The sequence below is a fragment of the Heloderma suspectum genome, chromosome 5 (assembly GCF_057233095.1).
Source record: "Heloderma suspectum isolate Gila_16-S chromosome 5, 16-S_ref, whole genome shotgun sequence".
NCBI lineage: Eukaryota > Metazoa > Chordata > Lepidosauria > Squamata > Helodermatidae > Heloderma > Heloderma suspectum.
In genome coordinates this window covers 108,802,095-108,814,528 of record NC_139462.1, presented here as the reverse complement: position 1 = coordinate 108,814,528, position 12,434 = coordinate 108,802,095, and positions in this window count along the sequence as shown.

Genomic DNA, 12,434 nt, shown 5'->3' with positions numbered 1-12,434 from the left:
TTCGTAGCCAGTCATTCACCCGGAGTATTTTTCTGTCACTTTCTATCCATCTTCTAACTACTGGAAGGATGGATGAGAAAACTACCTGGGCCCCGACATTCTTGAGTTTCCTTCCCAAAGCTTCAAAGTCTGATGTGATTTCTTCGTAGCTCCACTTGGTGGTATCATTTGTTCATACTTAGATTAGAAGAAAGGGATACCTGTCAGTGGGCTTTATGAGTACAGGCAACCCTTTAGTCATGTCTCTAATCCATCCTCCCAGGAGACAGCATACCTAGCGAGTCCACGGGTCTTCGTGACATACTTGGGTATCAATTCCACACAGCAAGGAGCCTCCTCCTACTACTACTCTTCTCTTCTTGTTGTAGGCCTTGGTTTCATCACCTCTCCTTGACTGACCTTCAGCCTCTTGCTTGCTCTCATGAAGGTTCCCCTGTAATTCTTCCTCTGCAGGCTGTCCTCCATTCTCATCTGCAAGTGCCAGGAAACGGTTCCCCAGTTCCACTGCTTCCAATGGTGTAGAGTGGCTTCTAGTTCTTCTGCTCCTGTCACCCTTTTCCAAGGTGTATCCATTTTTCCTCACCTCAGCATTTTGTTCCATCGTCCAATTGGATTAAATGCAGTCTGTATTTTACAGAGTATTGTTTTATTCTTGCACTGAAATTATTGTATACAGGGATATAGTAATGCAGGTAGTAAAATTCAGTCAATCCTTGGGTCACTTTTAAAGCTCAAGAAGCAGAAACGCATCAGAGCATCAAATGAGCATAGAAAAACACACCTGAATTCACTTTAAAAGTGTATGAGTTCTACGCTTCAAAAAGGTTATGCTGTCTTTCCATAAATTACCTCTGGGGTGGGAGAAAACGTCTGTTATTAAAATATGCCTTTTGGCTTCATAATAATTTCCCAGTGGTGTATTAGTAATTTGGGTCTGCTGCGATTCATCCTGTAACCTGTAGATAATAATCATTGCTTGTCATTCTATGCAATAAAACATTAGAGCAACTTTGGATTAGTTTGTCTTCCAGTCTTGAGTAACAGGATTGAAGGGTTTGCGTCCACTTATTGGGTATTGGTTATGATTCAGCTCACAATACATGTATATGTCATTCTCCAGAAACCCCAATATTTTGATTGGCTCTTTTGTCCCAATTCTGCATTTTCTATTCTTACATTGCACAAGAAGGGAGGCAGTGGTTGGCAGACTTTTACCACAGAGGTGTGATCTGTGTGTGTGTGTGTTTTTTTGTGTATATACACACACACACATATACTGTGTGTGTGTATATACATATGTGTGTGTGTGTATTTAGTTCAATGTAGCTCACAACAGAACATTAAAATATGATTTGAAAGTTCCATAATTAATTAGTAATAATTTTTTAATAGTGACACAGAGCCAGCAAATAAAATACCTTAGAATGAAGGGTTTGAGCTAATAGAGCTAAACTAAATGGCCAGGCAGACTGATGCATGCCTAAAAAGAAAGTTTCAGAGAGACTGAGCAAAGCAGAGCTTTCTAGGGGGCGGGGTTCATGAAGTTAAGGAGTTAACTAAAGTTAAGGAGGTCCTTCAGGACATGAAGGACCTCCTTAACTTTAGCAAAAGCATGTAGCTCCAGATAATGACAGCTGCCCTTTTTCAAGCTAACCCAATCACACAAATGACAGAAAGAACATATACAGTCCTCACATGGAGGTGTCAGTTCACACAAAGGGTGCCTTTATGGGCTCACTAGCAATCTGATATGCCTCTGTGGGACAGGGCCATACATAGAACTGGAATCCTGGTTCCCAAATGTTTGGGTAGGTTCTTCTTCGGGAAATAAAACACCTCCTTTGCTTATCCCCTTGTTTTTGGCATCCTTTGTGGGGTTTCCCATTTTGTTGGGCTCCCACCAGCCTGTTCCCAGCCCCCTTAGTCACTCACTCGCCTACTCGTGAAGCAAGCAGTGTTGCCGTGCTGCCTCCCCGCCCCAAGGTGAGCCTCTGTGCTCCTCCTGGGTTGCTCGCAGTACTGTGAGGGCTGGCCTGGGTGGGGGGCTGTCTCTCTGACCATGTAGCATCAGGGTTGTGTCACTGCAAGTGACCTAATGTTCATGTTGCGAGGGGAGTAGCAGCTGTACATGCAACCCCAGGTGGGCAGACAAAAAGAGAAAAAAAAACCTGAGGGGTGGGGAACCAAGGTCAATTGGAGGAGGAGAAGACTAGGGAGGCAGAAAGGGGAAAATGCTAGAGGAGGAGTTGAAGGGAAAAGCTGAGCAGACCACCAAGGAGGAAAATGCTGGCTGGCTGGCTGGCTGGCCTTCACTCAGACTCAGCCAGTATGATAGGAGGCGTGAATCAATTCTCCTCTCCTCCAGGGGTGGTTAGAGAGAGGACAGGGTTGTTATAAAACACAGATTCCTTGGCCACGAGGCTTCAGAGCACTGGAGAGTGAGAACTGGAGGGTTCATTATTCTTGTTTATGGTAGACCATGGCAACCAGGCAAGAGAGGGACGGGGGTGGCATTAGTGCCACTAGAACTTTTGTTCTCTAATCTTTAAAGGTTTTGTCTTTCTACTGAAAGTGTAATAGTAACTGGTGCAATGTGTGCCCTGGTTGGAAAGCTCAGTTTCCAGTTACATGGATTTCTGCCATCCTGTCAGATACATACGAAGGAGGGAGACTGGAAACCAGCTCTCTCCGGCACTGTTTTTAATTAGTGCTGTACACATATGGCCACTTGAAATTTTCCACCCTATTTGTGGGCAGAGAAATTTGGGGTGACAATTTCACTGAATTTCTCCAGTGTGAGGATAAATTTTCCAACAGTTTCTCACAGGTAGGGCTCACCATCGGCCCAGGTTGTAGCTCAGCTTCTTTCTTTTCCTAAGGGTTTTTTTCTTTCTGTGCTGCCACCACAATTGATGACCGCAGCAACTGTGTTGGCAGCCTAGCCCCTGTTTTGCATCCCACACAATGCCCCATACCTAGCATCATGCTTGGGCATTGTGGAGGAGGGGGAGAGTGAAGGCACCCCCCCCCCAAGGGGGGGAATAAAATTTTGGGAAAATTCCACGAAGTTCCCTTTTATTAATAGGGGATAAGAAAAGAAAAATCTCCAGATTTTTCTGAAAAAAATATCTTCTAAGAAATTTTGGCTCAGCTCTAGTTGTCATTCTTCAGGGTTCAACACAGTCCCAGGACATGGTCTGAAGCACATGAGGCAGCCACCTTGCTGAAGCTAACCAGATCTGGGACTGGTCAGTGCTTGGAGGGGAGACCACCTGGGAACCACATGTAGCCACCTTGAGTTCCATGATGGGAGAAAGGTGGGATATAAATGTAATTAATAAACAAGCAAACATACAAGATCCCCAAGATCTTCCAAATGCTAAATTTCTGAGGGGTGATGGTGGATACATCTCATCTCTAATGCAGGTGCTGAAAATACTGCTCTTCTCTGCAAGTCCTGGCAGTGGGGGTTGTGTCCAGCTCCAGGGAAGAGGTGGAGCCAGTGCTGTGCCAAAATCTGTCCTCCGATTTCCTGACAGTTTTCTTCCCCCATGAAAGAGACTTTCATTTTTCTGTCTCATTCTCAGAACATTTTATAGTTTTGTTTGCATTTCCTTTGGTGATATATCACTGTGAGATGGCCAAGGGTGATGTGTGTGTTTTCTTTCTATTACACATATTTCCATTGATCTGCAGCTTCCCAGGCTCCCTGTGCTTTCTGATCTGAAAATGCACATTCATTCATTCATTGATTCATTCATTTTATTAGCTTTATTAGCCACCCACCTGGCTGGCAACCCAGCCACTCTAGGTGGCGTACAATACAAATACAAATATAAACAACACAAAATACAACATAGTCAACTAAACAAAACAACATTGCTCTAAAAAAACAAACAAAAAACCCTAACCCACCCCAAATGCCCACCTGAACGGCTAGGTTTTCAAAGCTTGGTGGAAGCTCATCAAAAAGGGACCATGGCAGATGTCACTAGGGAGGGAATTCCACAGAGTGGGGCCACCACAGAAAAGGCCCTCTCCCTAGTCCTCACCAGCCTAGCTGTCCTGTCTGATGGGACAAGCACAAGGCCTTCCGAGGCCAATCTCCTTGAGTGGCAACCCTGGTGTTGCTGGCTACGCTTCTTAAGATAGACTGGGTTGGAACCGTATAGGGTTTTAAAGGTCAATACCAACACCTTGAATGGGAGGAATGTCCTCATGTTGTCTTCCCCTGGGTTTTAATTGAAGTGTGGGAAGCTGAGGATGCTAAAGGCTGTGAGAGGGATGATTGTACCATGAAAGATAGGACACTCATACACACTCCTCATCCACCTCTTAAGTAAAATAAGCACAAGAAGCCTGAGCCCAATCTATGACAATTTCTCTGCAATTTCTTCTCCTTTGAATGTCTTTTCAAAAGCCATTTTTCCCTATCAAATTAAACAACAATAATTGAAAAAAAAAAAAACCTGTGGAAGACGTTTTCAGCACAGCACTATTTTTAATAAGTGGAAGATTGCTCCAGATAGCAAAAAAAGAAAAGGGGGGGGGGAAGGATTTTCCATGCATTGCTCATCCAATCTCACATTATAGGGAGGGGGTGTAACAGAATAACAGAAGGTGCTGCATAACAAGGAGAATGCACTGGGAACTCTACATTTGCTGAAAGCCTTATCCAGGCACTGTGTAACAAGGAGAATGAACTTGAGTATCCTTACTCCAAATAAAGTTTTGTTGGAACTCCTGATGTCTAATGTATGAAGCTTGAATATAACAGTGTTCTGCATTATTGCTGCCAAATTCCCACTTCTGAGCCCACACTCTGTGTAGGCTTCTAGATATCTACATTCTAACTGGAATATGACTTTAAACAACAACATACACATATACAAGGAAAGTGCACAGTTTTTTTTTAATAGCAGCATATGCTATGTATGCACATTATATTCACAGAGCAAAAACAGCCTGCCCCAGCAGAACTTCTTGGGCCACACCAAAAGAATTGTTCTGGATATGCCTCCACTATAAGAACACTAAATGAGATCCAAGAAAGTGGGAAATCAAGTAACTGGCATCCAGTAATCTAGACAAAGACCTGCTAGAGGTGGACACCTTACTTGGTGAAATGCAGTACTGGGAATGACTTGGGGTGCAACCCCTATGCATGTTTAGAGAGAAATAAGTCCTCCAGCACCCAGCATCCCCCAGCCAACCATGCTGACAGGAGAATGCTGGGAGTGGTAGGACTTATTTCTGAGTAAACAGAAATTCTCTCTCCCCCTGCCCCCAGGTCATAGCTGTTTCTGTGGCCACATGGGGTAAAAGGAATTTGCACTCTTCTGGGATGTCCTCCCAGGGACCATAGGATTGCTCTCTTAAATGCTACACTACACTGTCCCTCTTTTAGTGACCAACATGGTTTTTAGTTTAGGCTGCAATCCTATACTCGCTTACCTGGGAGCAAGTCCTATTGAACTCCCAAGATTATGTCTGAATAGACTTGTATAGGATTATACTGTAAATCAACCAATTAATTGACTTAAACGTTACAGTGATATATCTCCAAGGCTCCATTGAGGCCTGCTCAAGTCAGCTCTAGGAATTATCCAGAGGAGAAGAGTTGGAGCTTATTACACTAAGGTATGCAGGAAATCTCTGAGATAGCAAGAGGCAGTGCAGGCCATTAATATACCTGACAGACATGGCTTAGATTGTGAACCAAGCCACTTTCCACCTATTAAAGAACTGTATTGTAAACCTAAATTATTAAAGCAAAGAAGTATTCATTGTCTCGGAGGAAAACAAATACCCGAAGTCTTGAACAGTGCTCACTTTAAGAGTCAGATCTGTGGAAGGATCAATAAACCAGGCTGTTGCTCAGCTTTAAAAAGATTATAACCCAAAGAGATGTCATGATGCTTAAGTCTAAAATGTGTGCTGGATTATTTTACAGACAAACAAGAAAAGGAAGATAAAGGAGACCATTCTTATCGAGCTCTGCATGGAGCTATATAAAGGAGAAAAAATATTGCAGTTTGGCGTATGAAACTAATACAAGAGTTTATTATATTTTCCAGCCAGTGCTGTATTCTTCTATTAAGCATAAATATCTAAAACCATAGTGTTTGGATACTGCATTTTCCTCTTGAACAAGATTAGATTAACATAATAGCCTTTGCTACCGGTATGACTAAAATGGATAGACTTACCAATAAAGAACTGCAGAGCCATTTAATTGATAATCTTTCTATGAAATAGAAATGTTGCATTTAAGTTAGTCTGATATTCAAATTCCTATAGGAGAACACATTTATGTTAATAAAATACTCCTATAGAAGCAGAAATGCTTTGGAAATAAGCACAACGTAAGAAATAGCTTGAGAAGCCTAATGGGGGATAAATTAAAGAATTTTTAAAACTGTAGATGCTACACTAATACATGGAGGTAGTGGATGTTTTAACTTTGAGAATTAACATGTTTTTAGGTTTTTTTATACTCCCATGGTCCAGTTCAGCTGCAAACACTTTTTTAAAAAATAAAGATACATACATGTGACTAGTTGTACCACTCTATAATGCTGACGGAGATGTGAATGCTATTGAAAGCAACATATTGAAAATCAACAGGATCCAGTTCCCAGGAGAATTTGGTTACAGATCCACTTTATACACACAGCAAAGTGAATATACAGTCAGGCCCAGAAATATTAGAACAAGTATAATTGTTTTGGCAGTTGGCCTCTGTACACCACCACATTGAAGTTGAAAGGAAACACACCCAGATGGGAGCGAAATCAAGACTTTCAGCTGTAATTCAAGGGGTTGGACAAAAGTGGGGCACTAACCATTCAGGAAGGACAGCCAGTGGCATACACACACACACATCGTTGGTGGCTCATAAGTAATGGAACAAACCGACATCATTTCAAACTTAAGGATCGCCTTTAATACCTGGATGAAAATCCTTTGCAGTCAATGACTGCCTGAAGTCTGGAAACCATGGGCATGACCAAATGCTGAGTTTCCTCCCTCAAGATGCTTTGCCAGGCCTTTACAGGCCTTCAGCTGCTGCTTGTTTGTGGGTCTTTCTGCCTTCAGTCTTGTCTTCAGTAAGTGAAAAGCATGCTTTATTGGGTTGAGATCAGGTGATTGACTTGGCCATTGCAGAACATCCCACTTCTTTGCCTTGAGAAACTCTTGGGTAGCTTTTGCTGTATGTTTTGAGTCATTATCCATCTGCAATATGAAGTGGCATCCTATCAGTTTGGCAGCATTCAGCTGAATCTGAGCAGAAAGTATAGCCCTATACACTTCAGAATTCATCCTGCTGCTTTTATCAGCAGTCAGGTCATCAATAAACACCCGTGACCCGGTTCCATTGGCAGCCATACATGCCCATGCCATGACACTGCCGCCACCATGTTTGACAGATGATGTGGTATGCTTTGGATCATGAGCTGTTCCTTTCCTTCTCCATACTTTTCTCTTCCCATCATTCTTCTACAAGTTAATTTGGTTTCATTAGTCCAAAGAATCTCATTCCAGAACTGGGCAGGCTTTTTACGTGTTTGCTGGCAAAGGCTAATCTGGCCTGTCTGTTCTTGAGGGTTACCAGTGGTTTGCACCTTGTTGTGAAGCCTCTGTATTTACATTCATAAAGCCATCTCTTGACTGTAGATGTTGACAATGACATGCCTACCTCTGCAAGAGCGTTCTTGACCTGGCTAGATGTTGTGAAAGGGTTCCTCTTCACCATGAGCAGAATTCTGTACTCATCCCCTTTAGTTATCTTCTGTGGTCTTCCAGGCCTTTTGCTGTTGCTGAGCTTGCCAGTTAATTCCTTCTCTTTCAGGATGTTCCAAACTGTTATGTTGGCCACTCCCAATGTTTTTGCTATCTCTCTGATGGGTTTATGTTGTTTCCTCAGCCTACTGATGGCCTCCTTCACTCACATGGACACCTCTTTGGACCTCATGTTGGGAGTTCCAGTGAACAGCTACCAAATGCAAATGTAACACTCAGAACCACCTCCAGGCCTTTTATCTGCTTGATTGGTTATGGGGTACCCAAGAAACAGGCCACACCTAGCCATGCAGCTGCTTGTCAGCCATTTGTTCCATTACTTATGAGCCACCAATGATGGGTATGTGTGTATGCCACTGGCTGTCCTTCCTGAATGGTTAGTGCCCCACTTTTGTCAAACCCCTTGAATTACAGCTGAATGTCCTGACTTCGCTCCCATCTGGTTAGGGATGGTGGAGAATTCCACCACGGATTCCAGTGAGGCTGGATTCTTTAGAATCCAGCCCCCTGGAATCCGTGGCAGAATGGCCACCTGCCCCCCGCATGCCCCCGAGGAATCCCCCTGGGACGGCACTTACCTGGGGTGGATTCGGCGGCTGCTCTGGCGGCAGTGGTGGCGGCTGGTCTCCTGGCCGGCCAAAGCAATGCTGCTGCTGCCGCCATCGCCATCCTTGGACCGTGATAGGCTACATAAGAATTTACATAGCCTATCATGGCTAACCTCAACAAAAAAAATGCAGCGTATGCAAATGACGCCGGCTATGGCGGCCGCCATTTGCATTCCCTATTTTTCACCAATTTATCTTACATAAATATTTACATAAGATAAAACAGCGGAAAAAAAGGGGAATGCAAATGGCGTACTGGATGCTATTTGTGTTCCATTATTTTTTGCCATTCTAGCCTACATAAATATTTACGTAGGCTAGAATGGCAAAAAATAAAGTGACACAAATAGCACCCATTACACTATTCTCATTCCCTTTTTTTTCACCATTTTATCTCACGTAAATATTTATGTAAGATAAATCGGCGAAAAATAGGGAACGCAAATGGCAGCCGCTGTAGCTGCCGCCATTTGCGTACGCTGCATTTTTTGTTTTGTTTTTTGTGGTTAGCCGTGATAGGCGACATAAATTTTTATGTAGCCTATCACGGTTGTCTGGCTGGATGCAAATGGCGGCCGCTATGGCGGCTGCCATTTGCGTCCACACCAGGCCATCTGTGGCCAGAAATCCGGCTGCGGATAGCCCTGGCTGGCTGGCGGCTGCTCCGCAGCCTGGCCGCAGAATGGAGCCGGCCGTCGAGGATTCCGGGGGGGGGAGGACCGGATCGCCTCGCCCCCCCGTCAAGGATTCCGTGGGGAGGGACGGAGCAAAGGTAAGTGAGTTTCGTACATCCCTACATCTGGGTGTGTTTCCTTTCAACTTCAATGTGGTGGTGTACAGAGGCCAACTGCCCAGTTATCCTTGTTCCAATATTTCTGGCCCTGACTGTATACATACACACACACACACGTGCGCAGATCTCCTTAGCTGGATTGGAGTGCATGTCTCTGAGTCTCAGGGCTGGTAACACTATCTTCTTTTCTCTGTGAACTAGATCTCAATTGTTTCTATTTTAAAAACACTTGCCAAGGCAACTGAATAAAAGCCATGCCTTATGACTGACTGTAGTGGCATGCTACATGTAAATGTGTGTGGATGGAGTTCTGTGCCTGCCATCAGCCTGCACAGGGCTGACTTGGTGCACACAACCAAGGGGATTGAAGTTGACTTGAGTAGTGACTGCCATATTGCCAGCACACGTTGATCAGATAGTATCTTTCCCAGTTCCAACTCCAAAATTATATCCATAGGATCTGATTGGTCATAGGATCTGATTGGTCATCATCAGAATGTGCCAAACTGGGGTCCTCAAATGCACACCTGCAGTCACTGGTGGATTGAGGATGAATAAACTTAAGCTCAATGTGGATAAAACAGATTAGACAATGGAGGGGGGACTCAGTGGACTCACTGGCTGGGGAGATGCTGTTCTGGATGGGGACACAGTCCCCTCACAGGATTAGGTTTGCAGCCTCGGGACTACATTCCAAACTGATTTTAAAAATAGGCGGTGGTGGGGTGGTGGGAGAAAATGTTACAAACTGATTAAAAATAGGTAGGAATCCTTGAAACAACCCTGCAAACTTTGCTGAAAGAGAGTGATTGGTCTTAGGTCACCCAATGAGGTTCATGGCCAAGTGGTTAGTTGAACTCAGGTCTCTAAATCCTAATCAAACACTCTCACCACTATTCCACCCTGCCTCTCCCTGTGATTCTTCCCCAAATGAGGTTAGCTATAGCTACGTACATCTCAGGAGCCTGAATACATACCTAGAATCAGGGAATTCAGGCTTCCTCTTAAATCCAGCCAAATGGGGAAACGCCATAGGTCTGCTGCCTCCCATCTTGTTTGGCATGTGTAAAAAATGAAAGTTTGTGTGTTTGTGGGAGTGGGTGGGTTGTTTGTTGCTGTATAGTCCTTGAAGCTGTTATGAAATTTCCAAATTTACCATTACACACATATATAGGATAATAACACAACAACAACAACAACAATCAGGAACAGCAAACTAAAACGGACATAAAACACAGCCAGATGAAAATCAGTATAGGTATAAAAGGAGATCCATCTATCAAGCAGACAGGACTGCCTTCTAAAAAAACACAGTTTTAAATATGTCACACCAAGGTTAAAAAAAAGAAGAAGAAGAAGTCAGATGCATATCAGTGGCCAAAATATGCCATCAGGGAGATGTCACAGCCACCTGCACTTGACCATTTTTTACATTAGCAAAGGATGGAACACGGAAGAAACGTTCCCCTACAGATCTTGGGTAATAGGGAAGTACATACAAGAGGAGAAGCTCCCAGAGGTATATGGGTTGGATCCACACTTAATCATACTTAGAGTAGACTCCCTGAAATCAATAGGATTTAAGTTAGCCATCACTAAGTTGAGTCCTATTGATTCTGGTTAGCCTGCTTTAAATATGACTAAGTCTCTGAATGCAGCCCTATATGTTGGTTCTACCAATGTGTCAAATGCACACATAGAGAGCTCTGAGATTTTTTAAAAGTTTCTGAAAATGTGTATGCATTTTTGTGCAAAATACATGCATTTTGTAAGTAATTTTGCCTGATACACACGTTGTTCCTAATATAATACATCTTCATCAGTTTACATTCACTGATAATTTTGTGTGCACTTTTCCCTAAGGATGTACAAATCCCTTACCTTGCTCCGCTGAGGGGCATCCGCAGTGGGGGAGAGGCACTCTGTCCCTCCCCCTGGAATCCTCAATGGGGGGGAGGCGCTCCATCCCTCCCCCCAGAATCCTGCCCGGACAGTTCTGCTCCATGGCCAAGCCGCGGAGCCGCCGGCCGGCTCCAGCCTCCCGCAGCCAAACATCTGGCTGCTGGGCAGCCCTGCAGGGACACAAATGGTAGCTGTTGTAGCCACCGCCATTTGCATCCCTGTATTGAGCTGTGATAGGCTACATAAATATTTACGTAGCCTATCACGGCAGGGAGGGGGGAACCCAGAGTACGCAAATGGCGGCAGCTACCACCATTTGCATATGCTGGGTTTTTTTTCCCCCTGCTGTGATAGGCTACATAAGTATTTACGTAGCCTATCATGGCAGGTGGAAAAAAAACCCAGCGTACGCAAATGGCGGTAGCCGCTGCCATTTGCGTACGCTGGGGTTTCCCCCCACACACCGTGATAGGCTACGCAGGGACGCAAATGGCATCCCTGCGTTAGCCGTGATAGGCTACATAAGTATTTACGTAGCCTATCACGGCTAGGAAGAGGAGGAAGCGAATGGCGGCCGCAGGACGGCCGCCATTTGCAAAGCAGTGCGGACGGGAGCAGGTAAGTGCTCCGTTTTGCATGCCTTTTGTGGGGTGGGGGTGGCGGGGACTTCGTCCGATGCGCCTTTCGTGGGGTGGGGGGTGGGGTAGGGATGGCGGAGAATTTCTCCCCGAAACTTCGGGGGGCCGAGCGCCAATGTGTTCGGCCCCCCGAACAAGTTTCGGGGAGAAATCCTCCGCACCCCCCCGCACCCCACACCCCCCCCAGGACGGGACTTACCTTCACCGAATGTCCCTCCCGGTGGCTGCTCCGGCCGGCGGTTCGGCGGGTGTTCGAGCGAGGCGGGAGCGGCAGCCGGTCTTTCAACCGGCTGCCGCTGCCGCCATTGCAATGAAAGAAAAAAAAAAACACCCCCTGATAGGCTACGTGATGATTCACATAGCCTATCATGGCTAGATTTGCAAAGTCAGCCGTGATAGGCTACATGAATCGTCACGTAGCCTATCACGGCTGACTTAAAAAAAAAAAAGAGTGTACGGATAATGGCGGCCCCCATAGGGAGCCGCCATTCACGTTCCTTATTTGGTCGCTGTAGTCTACATAAATGTTTACGTAGACTACGGCGAAAATAAGGGCAACGCTATTTGCGTTGCCCTTATTTTCGCCGTAGTCTACGTAAACATTTACGTAGACTACAGCGGCTAAATAAGGAACCCGAATGGCAGCTCCCTATGGGGGCCGCCATTCGCGTACACGCTTTTTTTTTTTAA